The sequence below is a fragment of the Leptinotarsa decemlineata genome, unplaced genomic scaffold, assembly GCF_025532065.1.
Source record: "Leptinotarsa decemlineata unplaced genomic scaffold, Ldec_3_MD MMD2_tig00026358_RagTag_RagTag, whole genome shotgun sequence".
NCBI classification, from domain to species: Eukaryota; Metazoa; Arthropoda; class Insecta; order Coleoptera; family Chrysomelidae; genus Leptinotarsa; species Leptinotarsa decemlineata.
Window position 1 is genome coordinate 6,202,549 of NW_027412703.1, and position 16,854 is coordinate 6,219,402.

The 16,854-nt window shown below is 40.2% G+C and overlaps 1 long non-coding RNA gene and 1 pseudogene across 1 annotated transcript in view; one reads left to right on the forward strand and one right to left on the reverse strand.

Moving 5' to 3' along the window:
- LOC141486571 (uncharacterized) overlaps positions 1–4,266 on the reverse strand; it is a 44,429-nt gene extending 40,163 nt beyond the window's left edge. The window contains exon 1 of the long non-coding RNA XR_012467928.1: positions 4,054–4,266. This is a non-coding gene — a long non-coding RNA (uncharacterized lncRNA). The remainder of the gene's footprint in view (positions 1–4,053) is intronic.
- Positions 4,267–9,858: 5,592 nt separating this feature from the next.
- LOC141486520 (ubiquitin carboxyl-terminal hydrolase 10-like) lies at positions 9,859–13,622 on the forward strand (annotated as a pseudogene).
- The last annotated feature ends 3,232 nt before the right edge of the window (positions 13,623–16,854 follow it).

Consider the following 16,854-nt stretch of genomic DNA (forward strand, 5'->3'; position numbering starts at 1 on the left):
CGCCAATAATAATACATTCAAATGTGAAATGCGATCCAAATATGAAATTGATCTGACACATCCAAATTCAATAGCAGAAATGATGGGGTTCCCTCATGAAATATTTCCACCAAATCAGATACATGAATCATCATTACCAATAAACATTACAACTGTGAGACTTATCCGCTTAGATTGCAATATAATATCTGGTTCATATATAAATGGTGAAGAATCCCACATTCTTTTCTCATTCGATATTGATGTTGAACCTGGCTACAATCTTACTAAAGAACCACACAGTATTATATATATGCCTGTCAGTCCAGAAGGTCGTCAATTGATTCACAACATTACAGTGCGTATTTTGGATGAAAAAAATAACCTTATCGATTTTGGAAGTGAAGAAGAGATTTTCATCATTTTGGAATTGAAGAAAATCGAATAACTGTTGTTATGGGTTTCATTTATAATAGACAAAATCGCATTGAACAATCCCAAACGAGTTGCACTATCAAAAAGAAAGGTGTGCATAAAAAGAAGCTCATTCCACAAGTGTATGCTAAACAGTTAGCACATAACGCTCTGTCTGTGAGTGATCTTAAATTTTTGAAATCGATTGGATTGAAAGTGAGAAAATAACAATGGTGCTCGAAACAAACAATGAAAAGTTGAATATATTCAATGAACCAGTGCTCGATCATTCTCTCATAAGTTTACATGAGCACACATATAAGCCCTATGGATCACCGCTATTCAGGAATTCGGATGAAATCAGAATTGCAATCAATAATCAAGATGTTATACTAGATATTGCCGAGAGCTTCATTTACATAGAAGGTAAATTCACCCCCAAAGATGTAGCGAAAACATGCTATCTCTCGAATAATGCAATTGCATTTCTCTTTGACGAAATTCGTTATGAAATGGGTGGTGAACAAGTGGCTGTTGTTAGAAAACCTGGGATAACATCTACAATGAAAACCATGATATCATTTGGACAATCTCATGCTAACACATTATTGACATCTGGTTGGGGACTTTCACAATTGAAGCAAGATATCTTGGATACAAACAGTCATGTTTTTAGTGGAAAACTACCACTGAAATATTTGATGGGTTTTGCTGAAGATTACAACAAAAGTATCTTGAATGCCAAACAGGAATTGATTTTGATTATCGCTCGATCATTCAAAAACTCATATATAGGTGAGGTTGATGCTGATTTGGAAATAAATAAAATCGAATGGAAAATAAGACATATTGTACCAGATGATAAACACAAGCTCAAACTTTTGAGTAGAATAAACAAAAGCGGTCTGAATGCCAAAATCAAGTTGGCGTATCGTATTTGGGACCTCTATGAACTACCATCATTACGTGGGACTTTTTCAGACATATGGGCCATCAAAACAACTGACGCATTGGAAACTCCTCGTTTTGTCATCATCGCATTCCAAAGTACTACCACATCTGAAGATAGAACACAGGATATTACAAAATTCACAACTGCTGATATCAATAGTATTCGAGTATACTTGAATTCTGAAGTTTATCCATATGAGCGTTGGAATTTGAATTTCGATAAAAAACTTGATGCTCCTGCTTATTATGCTTTTGAGAGTTTCCAGCGAAGTTATTATGATAAAGATATGAGTGAACCTCTGATGGACATTGGACAATTTAGAGAGAATCCACTATTCGTCATCGATTGTTCTCATCAACCGAATGCAACAAAATCATCAACTATTGATATAAAGATTGAGTTTGAGACGAGGAAGACCAAGTTTCCAGACAACACTAAAGTATATGCATTAATTTTGCATGATACAGTTTTAACATACAATGCATTGGATGGTTCAGTTCATAGCAGATATTGACACTTTTTTTTTCACTCTATCATGTACTGTTTCATGATCTTTTTTTTTTATTTGTAACTGACTTATATCATGTATTGTATTTTATATCATATTTATTGTTTTGTAATCATTTTCTATTGTATTTCATGAGATTTAAATAAATAAAACATGAAAATAATACAAAGTTTTTTATTTGACATTATTTATGATTTACAGGAACATACAGACTATCTAAAATAACTTCTTCCTCATAATCATCATTTTCGCGACCATCTTCAATTTCCTCTCGATTTTCATCATTCAATTCAAAGTGATGAATAATCCATTCTGGCAAGTATGGTTGGAGGCTATACAGGAATCTTCTTAGGTTCAGTTCAATCATAACATCACAAAGTTGCCACAATTCCAATTCATTATCCAAAAATTTGTTACAAACTTCTGCACCACTCCAATAGTTCTCAGCATCACGAAGGCATAATTCGATTTGTTTTTCATCATAGCATACACTCATATCATAATTGCTTGCATGTTCGGCTCCATCACCCAACACCTTCAATTTAGACGACAAATGTTGAACCGATGATTTGAGATCTACAACATCGACCCAATCTTGACTTGCGTACTGCATCCACATCTTTAAATGGTGGAACTGAAATTGAATAAAAAAAAACAATAAGCAACCTCCAATTTTTCAGTGATATAATACTCACATTCCCATTTTACTTGTAGTTACAAAGTGAGTGTATTCAACTAAGTTAGTAATGTTTATATTTCCATATAATTATTATCATCTAATATATGAATATTATAAAACAATAAGAAATTCATTATAATTACTATTATTATTCAATCATATTGAATTTGACTAGAGTTAGCGTTTTCACACCAAAAAAACTTCGTAAGCTATGACCTAAAGAAATTCACTATAAATTATTACTATTATTATTCAATTATATTGAATTTGACTAGAGATCGCGTTTTCATGCCAGCAAAACTTTGTTGGCTCTGTCCTAAATACATCATCGTATATTTACCACCTGATGAGTTGATACAAGATATATCGTCATCACTGAATTGCAACGAAATACGTTTTGGTAGCCATGTTTTAAATAATTTATCATTGCTCACATCTTGCAAAGTTAATAAAATTGATTTACCAAATCGTGTAGAATAAGTTGACATATTTTTAATTATGAACACTTCATCAATTGGCAATGATGATAAGGCCTTTTGCTCTACTATTTCAACCTCCTGTACAATCAAATTATTAATTTTATTCAAGTCTACTTTTGAAACGGACATGATGAAAATATATATGAAAATATAAACAATTTCCAACAGACAAATACACTCACCGTCTTCCTTCTATTACGAACTGAATAACACTCTACCAATTGCTAACTGCTGCAGATATATTCGTCTACTGATTTCATAGTGTGCCAGGCATTTCTTTTATATTAAACAGTGCGAGTCACCCCCACCATGAAACCGTGAAAGGTTCACATTGCTAGTTGCTATCCACTAGAGATGCCTGACGTCACAGCCAAGCCCATCTCCCAACTTGATGCGATAACAGTTGCCGGTACGAGCAAGCAGTGGTCGTTGCTGTCTCGGAGAGGGTAGACGTTAGGCAGACGGTCCTCGGCTGCCGTGGCGTCACTCCACTACTAACTTGTTGCCCTCACACCGATGGAGCATTAATTACTTGGAGGATCTTCGAAGTATGCAGACGTATGTTTGTACATAGACAAACAAGCACATGATGAAACCCTGTACCGTGCATTCTCCTACACACACACACACACATAAACACACAAAATCTCATATGAAAAAAAAAATCTGAACGATCCATGCACCAGACACTTCAAGGTCACAACGCCTTGACTTCACTGCACAACAAAAAAAGCAAATAACACGTCATATTGGTGGGGGGAGGATTAGAACCGGGAAAAAAATTCTGAACGATCCATACACCACACCCTTCAAGGTCACATCACCTTGACTTCACCAAACAACAACCAATAAAAAAAGCAATTAATACGTCATAGTGGTGGGGGGAGGCCGAGAATCAGCTGTAAACAACTACTGATGTAAGCAAGTTTTTCACAATAAAAAACCTAAGAGAATGTACCGTTTTCCATTTAAACGAAAGAAAAAACTTGGATGCTTTGGGTATAATAAAAGCAATATTTTTGATTACATAGGTCTTACTTACCTAAAAATAGGAAGCCCATTACCTCCATTACCTCCGATTCGATTCAAAAATAAATTTTTGCTACTAGTTTCACGGTTTTGCCAAGTTTAGATGATCACGTCGCGTCGATACAATAAATAGAAAGTTTTAGCGAAGAACGATGAAGTTAATAGAAATTAAAAAATGTTATTTTACAGGCAAAAAACCCCTTTATATTTCAAATTTAAAAATGCCTGAATTAGGCGTGTGGCGGCATCTAGTAAAAAGAAGCCTAGGTTCTGGTTCAGGGATGGTCTTATAGTAAGAATTCTAATCGCGTAAACATGCATAATCAGTTGCCTATGCATGTTTCGTTATAAACTTCAGTGAACCCTTGGTTCTTTTATTATTTTGAGTATCTCTGCATTTTACGAAATGAGTATAGACAGATTTGATACAAAGAAATTAACAATATTATATTACTAGTCACAATTTTCGTTAGAATCGTATTCAAGAACAATTAACTTCAGTTGTATGAACCGTTATTAGCTCTACGCGAACACGTTGAGTGTTGTACACTTTCTATAATAAAAAAGTGTATACTTTCTATATCCAGAGGAGATGCATGTCGAGTTCACGACTCCAACTGACCTCCCTGTACATTTAGTTCACCAGCGAGTCCACAGAGGAGATGGATGTCGAGTTTACGACTCCAACTGACCTCCCTGTACATTTAGTTCACGAGCGAGTCTACAGAGGAGATGAATGTCGAGTTTACGACTCCAACGGACCTCTCTGTAAATTCATTTCAGGAGCGAGTCTACAGAGGAGATGGATGTCGAGTTTACGACTCCAACTGACCTCCCTGTACATTTAGTTCACGAGCGAGTCTACAAAGGAGATGAATGCCGAGTTTACGACTCCAACGGACCTCTCTGTAAATTCAGTTCAGGAGCGAGTCTACAGAGGAGATGAATGTCGAGTTTACGACTCCAACGGACCTCTCTGTAAATTTAGTTCAGAAGCGAGTCTACAGAGGAGATGGATGTCGAGTTTACGACTCCAACTGACCTCCCTGTACATTTAGTTCACAAGCGAATCTACAGAGGAGATAGATGTCGAGTTTACGACTCCAACTGACCTTCCTGTACATTTAGTTCACGAGCGAGTCTATAGAGGAGATGGATGTCGAGTTTACGACTCCAACGGACCTCTCTGTAAATTTAGTTCAGAAGCGAGTCTACAGAGGAGATGGATGTCGAGTTTACGACTCCAACTGACCTCCCTGTGAATTTAGTTCAGGAGCGAGTGTAGAGAGGAGATGTATGTCAAGTTTACGACTCCAACTGACCTCCCTGTACATTTAGTTCACGAGCGAATCTACAGAGGAGATAGATGTCGAGTTTACGACTCCAACTGACCTCCCTGTACATTCAGTTCACGAGCGAGTCTACAGAGGAGATGAATGTCAAGTTTACGACTCCAACGGACCTCTCTATAAATTCAGTTCAGGAGCGAGTCTACAGAGGAGATGGATGTCGAGTTTACGACTCCAACGGACCTCTCTGTAAATTTATTTCAGAAGCGAGTCTATAGAGGAGATGGATGTCGAGTTTACGACTCCAACTGACCTCCCTGTACATTTAGTTCACGAGCGAATCTACAGAGGAGATAGATGTCGAGTTTACGACTCCAACTGACCTTCCTGTACATTTAGTTCACGAGCGAGTCTACAGAGGAGATGGATGTCGAGTTTACGACTCCAACGGACCTCTCTGTAAATTCAGTTCAGGAGCGAGTCTACAGAGGAGATGGATGTCGAGTTTACGACTCCAACTGACCTCCCTGTGAATTTAGTTCAGGAGCGAGTGTAGAGAGGAGATGGATGTCGAGTTTACGACTACAACTGACCTCTCTATACATTTAGTTCACGAGCGAATCTACATAGGAGATAGATGTCGAGTTTACGACTCCAACTAACCTTCCTATACATTTAGTTCACGAGCGGGTCTACAGAGGAGATGAATGTCAAGTTTACGACTCCAACGGACCTCTCTATAAATTCAGTTCAGGAGCGAGTCTACAGAGGAGATGGATGTCGAGTTTACGACTCCAACGGACCTCTCTGTAAATTTAGTTCAGAAGCGAGTCTACAGAGGAGATGGATGTCGAGTTTACGACTCCAACTGACTTCCCTGTACATTTAGTTCACGAGCAAATCTACAGAGGAGATAGATGTCGAGTTTACGACTCCAACTGACCTTCCTGTACATTTAGTTCACGATCGAGTCTACAGAGAAGATGAATGTCGAGTTTACGACTCCAACGGACCTCTCTGTAAATTCAGTTCAGGAGCGAGTCTACAGAGGAGATGGATGTCGAGTTTACGACTCCAACGGACCTACCTGTAAATTCAGTTCAGGAACGAGAGCTGCGGCGTACGCAGAATCTGTCACAGGTGGGGGAACTAACCCCCGATGAGCAGGTTTAGCAAACGTTTGCGCTCAAGTGAGGTTTCACCAAAACCAGAGGCAAAAAGGCCCTGCATGGCTGAATCTAAAGCATCTTCAGGTGTAGCTGACGTACAAAAACCCTCATATGGGAAGGTTGAAGGGCCGTAACTTTGAAAATAAGGGAGAGCGCCGCTTTTTTATTGGAATTCGTAATCTACGCATCAAAATACTCGAGTGCACTCAAAACTTCTTCATAATCGCCCTCAAAACGAATATTTACTTCATTTATCACCTACAATTTCATTCAGAAGAGTATTTCATTGGTAACATACAAAAAAACCAAAATAACTTCGTGAAATTTCATAAACAAATATATTGTATAGTTGATAACAATCAGAGCTACAATTATTTCAGTCAAGGATGATCATATTTGAAATCTGTTACTTTCCGAAACATGAGCTTCATGCATGTGACAGCATCTTCATAATTGTCGAGACCTAGTTTGCCTGATTGTACGTCGCAGTTTAAAATTGTCGCCGCCAATTCTTTCTGCGACAGTCGATTCGGAAGACTTGAGCAGTATTCACAATGTTGCAAAGAAAAATTTTCAAAGCTCTCAAATCATTTTCCAAGGCGTGGCCGATGAGAATTGTTTCTGCAACCCTTCTGTAGTTCTTTCAAAGTCTTGATATTTTTTCACGGTCATGTGCTGCGCAGTTATTCCAGAAAATCGAGTATTGTAATCGACAATCTCCTGATCATATCAATTGACTTTCGTCAATTCAAGACCTCTTACTGTGTATCGATTTCATACTGACGGATTGGCCATCGTGGAGACGTAGTCAGCATCAATCGTTCCATTTGCAGGCTTATTCCAGACATGAAACATGGCCTCAGAACCTTTTCCCTCGTTGCAGTATTCATAATGGAGTTGTCCACGTTCAATAGGATTTAAACAATAAAAATGAATGGATAACCGCACACTAGTCCGGCACGGCACAGCTGCCGGAAAGGATTCCAGCTCTCCGATCCTGTCCGGCAAATAACGATACGTGCTGTGACGGACTGGCCAAGTGAGCGCGTCGCCGGCCAGCGCTTGCCAGCATCAACCTTTTCTATTCCATCAGTTGACAGCACAGTGTCAGATGGTACCTATGAAAATGGACGAGGAAAAATTGAGTTGGTTGTTAGAGTAGGCTCTAGGATTACAGAAGTTCTGAAAATTTGCCTGGAGTCATTTCGAAATACTGGGAAAATTTCTCCTCGTCTTCTTTCAGTTCGTTGAGAAGATGATAAAACTCCCCCAGATTTGCCCTCTTTTGATTACTGGAATGGACCCACAATATTCTTATTTGTGACTCTTTTCTTCTACATTCAATAATACGGCCACTATAATGACGACTTCTTCGTCAGAACTGCTAGTGATAGACATTTTTCGACAAAGAAAGATCATCGCTAACACCGCACAATAGTAAGTCTCTTCACTTGTATGGACTACCCAAAATCCACAAGAAGGACGTTCCGCTTAGACTGATCATCTGCTCCAGGGGTTCGGCTACTCAAAATTCGTCTAGATTTTCACTTCCCATAATAAAACCATTACAAGGAAAAACATCGTCTTTTGTGAAGAATTCAAGGCATTTTGTCGAACTACTAGGGTCAATTGACGTTACACAGGAAGATCAACTAATTAGTTTCGACGTGGACAGCCTTTACACCAACGTTCCGGTCGAAGAAGCACTCCAAATTATACAGAGAAAGCTATCCGAAGACGGGAACCTGAAAGAGAGAACGAATCTACCTATAGAAGTAATTATGGAATTACTAGGATGCTATGTACAAAACTGTTATTTCCAACTGAAGGACGAATTCTTTACGTGAGATGAGGGACTGCCAATGGGATCGCCACTTTCACCTGTCGAAGCCAACATATATGTGGAGTGGTTTGAAACTCTGGCCATTGAAGAAGCCCACAAGAAACCTCGAGTCAGGTTGAGATATGTTGACGACACCTTCATAATATGGAACCATGGGAATACTGAACTAGACGCCTTCCTGAAACACATCAACAGCGTGAGACCTTCTATCACTTCCACAATGGAGAAGGAAATCCACAACGAATTGCCATTCTTAGACATTTTGGTGAAGAGGACCGACACTAAGTGGGAAACATCTGTATACCAAAAAAGCACTCACACGGGACAGTATCTGAACCACAAATCCAACCACTAAATAAGGAATCATCAAGAATCTATTAGACCGTGCTTTCGGGCTCTGTAACACGAAGGAAGGTGTCGAGATAGAACTAGGCATCATCAAAAACGATCTTCAACGAAATGGCTACTCCAAAGCAATGGTAGAAAATATTTTGGTTAAAAGACAGCAGGAGCCTAGCAAGGAAGAGAAACCGTGTTTGCACTTCCCTACATCAGAGGATTATCGGAGAGAATACGCAGAATTGGTTCCAAGTACAACATCAGAACCTGCTTCAGATCCGGTAACACTATCCGTAGCAGCCTCACGAAAACCAGGCCCCCAAACGCGGACTGCGATTCCAAGAATTGCATTTACCGGATACCCTGTGAGTGCGGAAAATCCTGTATTGGTGAAACTAAGAGGTCATTGAATCTTGGCATTGCCGAGCACAAGAAACACACACAGCGAGGGGAAACCAGCAAATCAGGAATAGCAGACCATGTTTGGACCCATCAAAATAACATCGAGTGGTCCCAAGCTGAAATCTTACAAAGAGAGGAACATTGGTTTAGGAGAAAATTCAAGGAAGCCGCATAAATGTTGTCCAACAACGTATTCAGCTAAGCCAGCGTGGAAATACGCAACATATGGAAACCCATCATCAAGCGAAAAATGGCTACCTCCCTTCAAACGGTCATCACCCACTGAAGCAGTGAAGCGTGATAAGTGAAAGTACTCGAACGACCCATAAATAGTCATCTGTCGGAAGAATCAGTCCAGTCATCACCCGAAGACGATTATGGATACTAACAATCGGAACGTCGTGAACTAACTTGACTTAAAATCTCTTAACTTTTTTATTTTTATCTTTATTTTCATTATGTATTTCTTTATTGTTATTTTTTGTTCAATTGTTTTATTTTTACTTGTATTTTATTTCACTATTATTTCATTTCAGGTTTTTTTTGCTTAATATAATTGTTATTTACAGCTATTTATTTTCAATTCTTCTTTTTTGGTTGTTTCAGAGATTTCAAATCATTTTATATATTAGACAATGGAAATCCTAACTAGTGAAATACATCATGACACATTGTCGATCACCTTCAAACAAATAGTGATAGACATGTTTCTGTCACCGTTTGATGTCAATTGAAATTTGAAATTCCCTCGAAATCGAAGAAAGAGTGCCTTCAGTATGCTGGCTATAGCTGGACAAGTGGCGATGCTACAACCCGTCGCCATCAGGCGACGGACAGTGCCGTGCCGTGCCGGACAAGTGGGCGACAAGCCTAAAGAAGATGCGGAATATTGCGTAGTAATATTGCGTAGCAAGATCATTTCTTATACAACGAATCAGGATTGCAAGGATTGCATCAATCCTTGGCACCATTTCTCCTTCTCAAAGTCTTGATAAAATTTCCTTTAGCCCACTAAATTGGTATGATACTACAGATTTATCCCCAGCTTCTTCCGTTAAAAATTATCCAAACGTTAATGAGGGTAAATCAGACTTTAGTTCTAAAATAATTGTAGAAGAAGACTTAACAGGCAAACTCAACACTAGCAGTTTCAACATCATAAAAGGACAAATGCAGAAGAAAAAAAATGTTCAAATCCAGGAAAATTTTGCAGTGATTCAACAAACAGCCAAATCTTCACCTTTTGCCAACTACCCGCACACTATGATCTTCTCGACGATGAGCCACCATCATTCGCCTATGTTTGAACCCGTCAACAATTTTGACGAAATCGCTACTGACCAGGATGCCGAAAACGTGTTCAACACAATTTTTCCTAATGTCCCTTCAAGCTCTCCAGAAGGTCCCACCAGTTTGTAGATCCAGACTGTTATAGGATGGGCATGTTTCTATTCACATATATGATCGATGGTAGGGCAGTGAACTTGCAGCCAAGGGGTCTGCTCAATCAAAACAATCACTGTTATGTCAACTCTATTTTGCAAGCCCTGATTGCATGTCCACCACTCTACAACTTACTAAATAGTCTGAGTAAAAACATCTCTTCGAACGAGAGAATGACATCTACCCCGGTTATATTTGGAATGTGCCGTTTTGTGGAACAGTTTGTTCACCTACCTTCCTACTTTTTGAAGAAAGACGGGAGAGTAGATAAAAATTCCAAGAATGACTAAACTGTTTCAATCAACACTGGCATCCCATTCGGTCAGACGTGGATTTATAAAATGTTGCATAACATGCGGACTGACTGGATCGATGGTAGACAACAAGATGCAGAAGAGTTTCTAGGTTTTCTTTTGAATGGACTCAATGATGAAATGTTTGAGCTAAATGAGTTGGTTGAATATTATATTGAAGATGAAAAACCTCTCGTTGACTCTGCTTTGAGCAGTGATTAAAGTAATAAATGGAACTTAATGGAAGCGAAAAATAAAGGACATTCAACCAGAAGGATCGACTTCACCAATACACCGATAAGTGACTTCTTCGGGGGGCAACTAAAGTCGAGCATTCATCGCAACGTGGACCACATTACTGAGAATACCCAGCCTTTCCTCAACCTGCCACTCAACATTGAGAAAGTGAAGACCGTCAGAGAAGCGCTTAAGGTACTCGTCTCTCGTCTCCAAGAACATTTTAGAGGGAGTGACTTCGTCGAAAACAAACGAGAAGGTCGAAGCTTGGGAGCAAATTACGCTCTGCAAACTTCCCGTTATCCTTATTATGCATCTGAAGTTTTTTAAATACAGCAACTACCGTTGCACGAAGATTATCAAAGCTTTTGATTTTGAATTCGACTAGAAGTTTGATTCGACTTTGATATCGTCGGAAACACAGTTTCCAAAAGACAGACAATACAAGCTATTCGCCGTCGTTTACCATGAAGGCAAAAATGCCAACATTGGACACTACGTGACCGATGCCTTCCACATCGGCTACAATTGCTGGATTAGGTACGACGATTCTTCGGTCAAGACCGTGCAGAATGAAGACGTATTGAAACCCCAGGGAACGCGAGTTCCTTATTTGTTGTTCTACATGAAAAGCGATATGACCTATTTAAATAAGGTTGCTACTTTTACGTTCAGCGTCTGGAATCTTACTGAATTTCTCTTTTTAGTTTTTATTGAATTTGATATTTTTTTTGGTTTTAATGAATTATTTTATTCCTTCATTAGTGATAGGTATTGTTCAATTTTTAATGATATATGTATTTCTTTTGAATTGAAGGGGTATTTTTAGGAGTGATTAATTTTTTGGAAAAGAAAGTTTTTGGCTTTCTACTACTCCATCTGATACAAAAAAAGGGATGAGAGAATCTTCCAAAGAAAGGAAGTAATCAATTTGAAACTCTATACATGAATGTGTAGATCATGCAAAGAAGTAACTTTCAGACACAAACTGAAAGAAAGTCCTCCTGAAACAGCTACTTTCATATAAACATTGAATTACACGAAAGAAAATAATTCTTTCGAAACAAATACTTCTATATGAACACTGAATTATACAGAAGATACTTTTCTCTACTCAATTTGTATTTCAAACATTTGTTGTGGAATAAGAATCAGATATCATTCACATGAGTTCTACTTTGAATGAATGGTAATAAATTGTACTCACATAGAACACTGTCACCTTCACTGGTATACACCGATGTTTCGCCTTAAGACACTTGCCCTAAGGCTCTTCAGTACCAAATTGGATAACATTATAGAAAATACACACACTTCATTCAGGAATTACGATTTTGAATGTCACGGAATAAGCTTGATCTGCTTATGTCATCGATGACATCATAATGACATTCATTCACCTATTTGATGACATAAGCAGATCAAGCTTATTCCGTGACATTCAAAATCGTAATTCATGAATGAAGTGTGTGTATTTTCTATAATGTTATCCAATTTGGTACTGAAGAGCCTTAGGGCAAGTGTCTTAAGGCAAAACATCGGTGGATACCAGTGAGGGTGACAGTGTTCTATGTGAGTACAATTTATTACCATTCATTCAAAGTAGAACTCATGTGAATGATATCTGATTCTTATTCCACAACAAATCTTTGAAATACAAACTGAGTAGAGAAAAGTATCTTCTGTATAATTCAGTGTTCATATAGAAGTATTTGTTTCGGAAGAATTATTTTCTCTCGTGTAATTCAATGTTTATATGAAAGTAGCTGTTTCAGGAGGACTTTCTTTCAGTTTGTGTCTGAAAGTTACTTCTTTGCATGATCTACGCATTCATGTATAGAGTTTCAAATTGATTACTTCCTTCCTTTCTTTGGAAGATTCTCTCATCCCTTTTTTTTGTATCAGATGGAGTAGTAGAGAGCCAAAAACTTTCTTTTCCAAAAAAAATGTATTTCATTTAATTAAAAAATGTTCTTATTACAATTAAATCAAATGAAACTCACTAATTGTAGGTTGTTTAAATATAACAATTTCAGAAAAATGAAATTCAACAACTGCTGAAAAACATGGGTAAAACACCGCATTTCCCAGGTCAAAGCATCTGAAAACACCACAGCCATTCCACACAGCCCCCTCAGGATATCTGTCTGTTGAAAAATATGTTTCTCCGTTAACCAGCTGTCGCCCTCCTACAAACGACAACTTTCAAAAGTCGAAACTTGTACGAGCTAAGGATCAATGAGGTCTTACTTTTTAACGTGTGATGTCGAACACGGGTTGGACAATAGGAAATGAAAATCGATGGTCCAACCTTGCGGTTCGAACCAATGGTTCAAACAGCGATGGACTGGGTGAGTGAAGCAAATCACCCACGTCAACCCACCAGGCTACCGTCCCACCCATTGTCTAATATAAAACTTGTGTCCCCTGCATCTCATTTTTTCTAATTCTTCTCCATTTTTCAGATTGATCACGATTTCAAATATTGTTTTGACAAAGATGGAATCATAGACGGTTGGGAATTATACCGTGAAAGTGTTTTGAGTCGAAAAAAAATTAAATACTAGACACTAAGAGCATACTGAAAACTCTAGCCGATTCAACGAACATTACTGAAAGTAATTAATCCAGAATTTCCGTGAACAGAATAACAATTCTGTATTGAATTCAGAAAGCGAAAATGCTACAATACTGTAGTGCATTCATGGATACATCTTTCTGTCCTCCGTAAGGGTACAACGGTTGATTTGAGGGGGCATGTCCTGCGACGCCGCCTCCCTCTGCCGCGTTTACCCTTCGTCGTTCCGGCCAGCTGGCCTCCCAGACCTGAGCCCTAGGGATTTAAGGACTCAGCTCCTGTCTGAGTACGACGAGAGGTTGGTATGCCTCGCTCAGCTCCTGGTTCAGGAATTGGGTTTGTTTGGGGTACTGGCCCCGCCATGAAGCTACCCCCAAGCCTCTCTCGGCTTCAGGGTGACCCCCTGGCATTCCACCACCCCCTAGCTCTTCCGCTAGGTCGCCAATATCCAGCTGGAACCGGGTACGAGGCGCTCCTGCACGCAACTTATCCTTCTCCTCCCAGGGATCACTAAGTGTTCCCCCTGGGGGCATCTCGACGCCTGGCGTCGGACGACCTGTGCTGCGTCGTTTCCCAATTCCCTTTCATCGCTGTTTCCGAAACTTTCCCTGTTTCGAAAATCCTGTCCATCGCCGTATCTCTCGAAACTTTTCCTGTTTCGAAAGTTCTGTCCGGCGGTATTTCTTTCGAAACTTCCATTGTTTCGAGAGTCCTGTTCGTTATCGCATGAATCTCTTGTCGGGTTTGACAATGGCAATGATTCTCTCGGAATTTCGGATTCCACAGGATGACTGTACACCCTGTGTATCCTTGGGCTTGGGGTTACCACATAAGTGTGTAACACCTCCGTAGGAAAAACTCCTACCGGTTGTCGCCGTCGGCAAAAATCTTCGATTTCTGCGTTTTGTTCCGGATAAGGAACGCGAATTTGTTGTTTTTGGGGCCGATCTCGAAATAGGGGGTTTGCTGAGCATCGCGCGGAGCCCTAATTGGGGCGCGCTATGAGAATGATCCCTTGTCAAGGCCGCTCTCGGTATTGTCAATAATGCTCTCATCTCGAGCAATTGACATAGATTGGCCTGGGGCTCACTCCCTGTCCTGGACAATACCTCTTCTGCATCTGTACCTGTAGAGTAGGGAGGGTGAGTGTAAGCCCACGCACTTAGGCCTCATGTGACCCATTGTACATCCTCCCGAGGAGTTGTCCTCCTAGGTCGTCGTCCATCCTGTCCTTTCCAGGAAGGTGGACAGGTCGCTGGGAGACATCTCCTTTATATCGGCAGGTGTAGGCCAAGACTCGCCGAACACACACTCTATTAATGACGATAACTCCGGGCACTCGCACAGGACATGCCTGACAGTCTCATCTTCCTGTTCACACATCCTGCATAGAGGTGTGTCCACTAGCCCCATATTATGTAGGTGTTTCCTTAGCTGACAGTGGCCAGTCAGAAATCCTACTGTAAGGCGTAGATTTTTCCTGGTCATCGCCAGATATTTCTTCGGCGCCAGCTTCCCAGGGTCGCCCAAGGTGATCCTGGCAAGATTACATCCTTTGATTTCATCCCATCTCTTTAGGGATTGAGCATGGGTGTAACATTTGACTAGTTCCGCAATTGTCGAAGTCATCAGGCCGTGGGTGCCACTTGGTCCTAAAACTCTTAGTCCAGCCGCTTCCTTGGCTAAAGAGTCGGCAATGCGATTACCTTTACTCCTGTCATGCCCTTTAACCCACCACAGGATAATGTTATTATCTACCGAGGCTTTGGCTAAATCTTGGTGGCACAATACCTCTTCTCGAAGACGTTCCATTTTCTCTTAGTAACGTCTCCTGACGTTCTCTTGCGAACGTTTTTTGATCGATTCGTAGAATACTCGGTGTGTCTAATGCCCTGAAACGGTTTAGTACAAGTAAACCATTTCGCGGCGTGTTTTCGCGGTTTGAGGACTCTGTCCTTTGTGAAATATCGAGTTCTCTAGCTACCCGACTTGCTGAAAAACCATCAATACCCAGGGTTTGTCGCTCTGCGCCCAAGGGAGAGGCACTGATGTCCCCGTGCGCAAAATGGCTACGCTGAGTAGAACCTAGCCTCAGACTAGCTGATCCTGCTGGAGTTCTCGGAATACTGCTTCCCGCGAATAAAGATTCCTGGGGGGTTCCGCGTCCGTTCGTTTAAGTCGCACTCAGGCGGCTAACCGTGTCTGACGGGAAAATGGTTCGACCAAAACTTGTGGTCTCGCAATGTTGCACTGGTGTATTTTCTGCAAGCTGCGCTCGCGCGTGTTTTGCCCTAGTTTGCATTTAGATTTCAAAGTTTCCCTAAAATGACTCTGACAAGAAAATAGTCAGAGGGAAGAATTCACGGAAATGTAATATTTATAAGTTTATCCTTGGATCGCGAAACTACTTTCCTATCCAAGGCCTATAGGATGAACTGAGCTAGTGATTTAGGAACAAGGAGCCTAACGGTTGAACAGCACCCTAGGATGAGGGCCGCTCGCAGGATAAGGTAGAAAGGTATCTCCTGGAAAGTCCCAACGGTTAGGATAGTAGTTCACCCGAAGGACGTAACTAATGATGTCTTGACCCTCTCAAATTTAAGCTCGATATACCGCTGCTTCGTTGGCACCATTTGGTATCCACAGGGTACCTGAGCCTGAGCAACTTCAGTAGAGACCTGCTCTTCCTTTGCAGGATTTGGGCTGCTTTCCTCTGGCGGAGTGCCAAAAGGAACCTGGACAAACGTAAAGTATGGTTAAGTACTTCAATAAATATCCAGCCACTCCTGCCTCTATTTAGTCCTAAAACGAACTAGAGACTCGAATTCATTTAATAAATATCAACCGCGGCTTCAAACTCTCGAGTAATTTTCGAAATTCTAATCTTGCAAAAGATTTTTCTATAGCTTAGGAAATGATATTTCACATCTTAATTTTCAAAACTAAGCTGAAATATCCTGGGAAAACCAACGTTTTTCCATGTTTTCTCAATGTTTACTCTAAGTGGGCGGTCCTTGCCCTGAGCTCGGGAAATTCAAAACTAGTTTTGTTTCGCGACATTTTCAACTAGCCTGACCGTGACTTAAAAAGAAAATAAGAAAAGAAGCACTGGATATAGCATGAGATACACCATAAAGGACTCTCAAGAGAGAAAATTATATAACTTTTTCGAAAACTTTCAAAATAGCGATCCAGCCGTTCATTCATGCAGATGGTCCGGA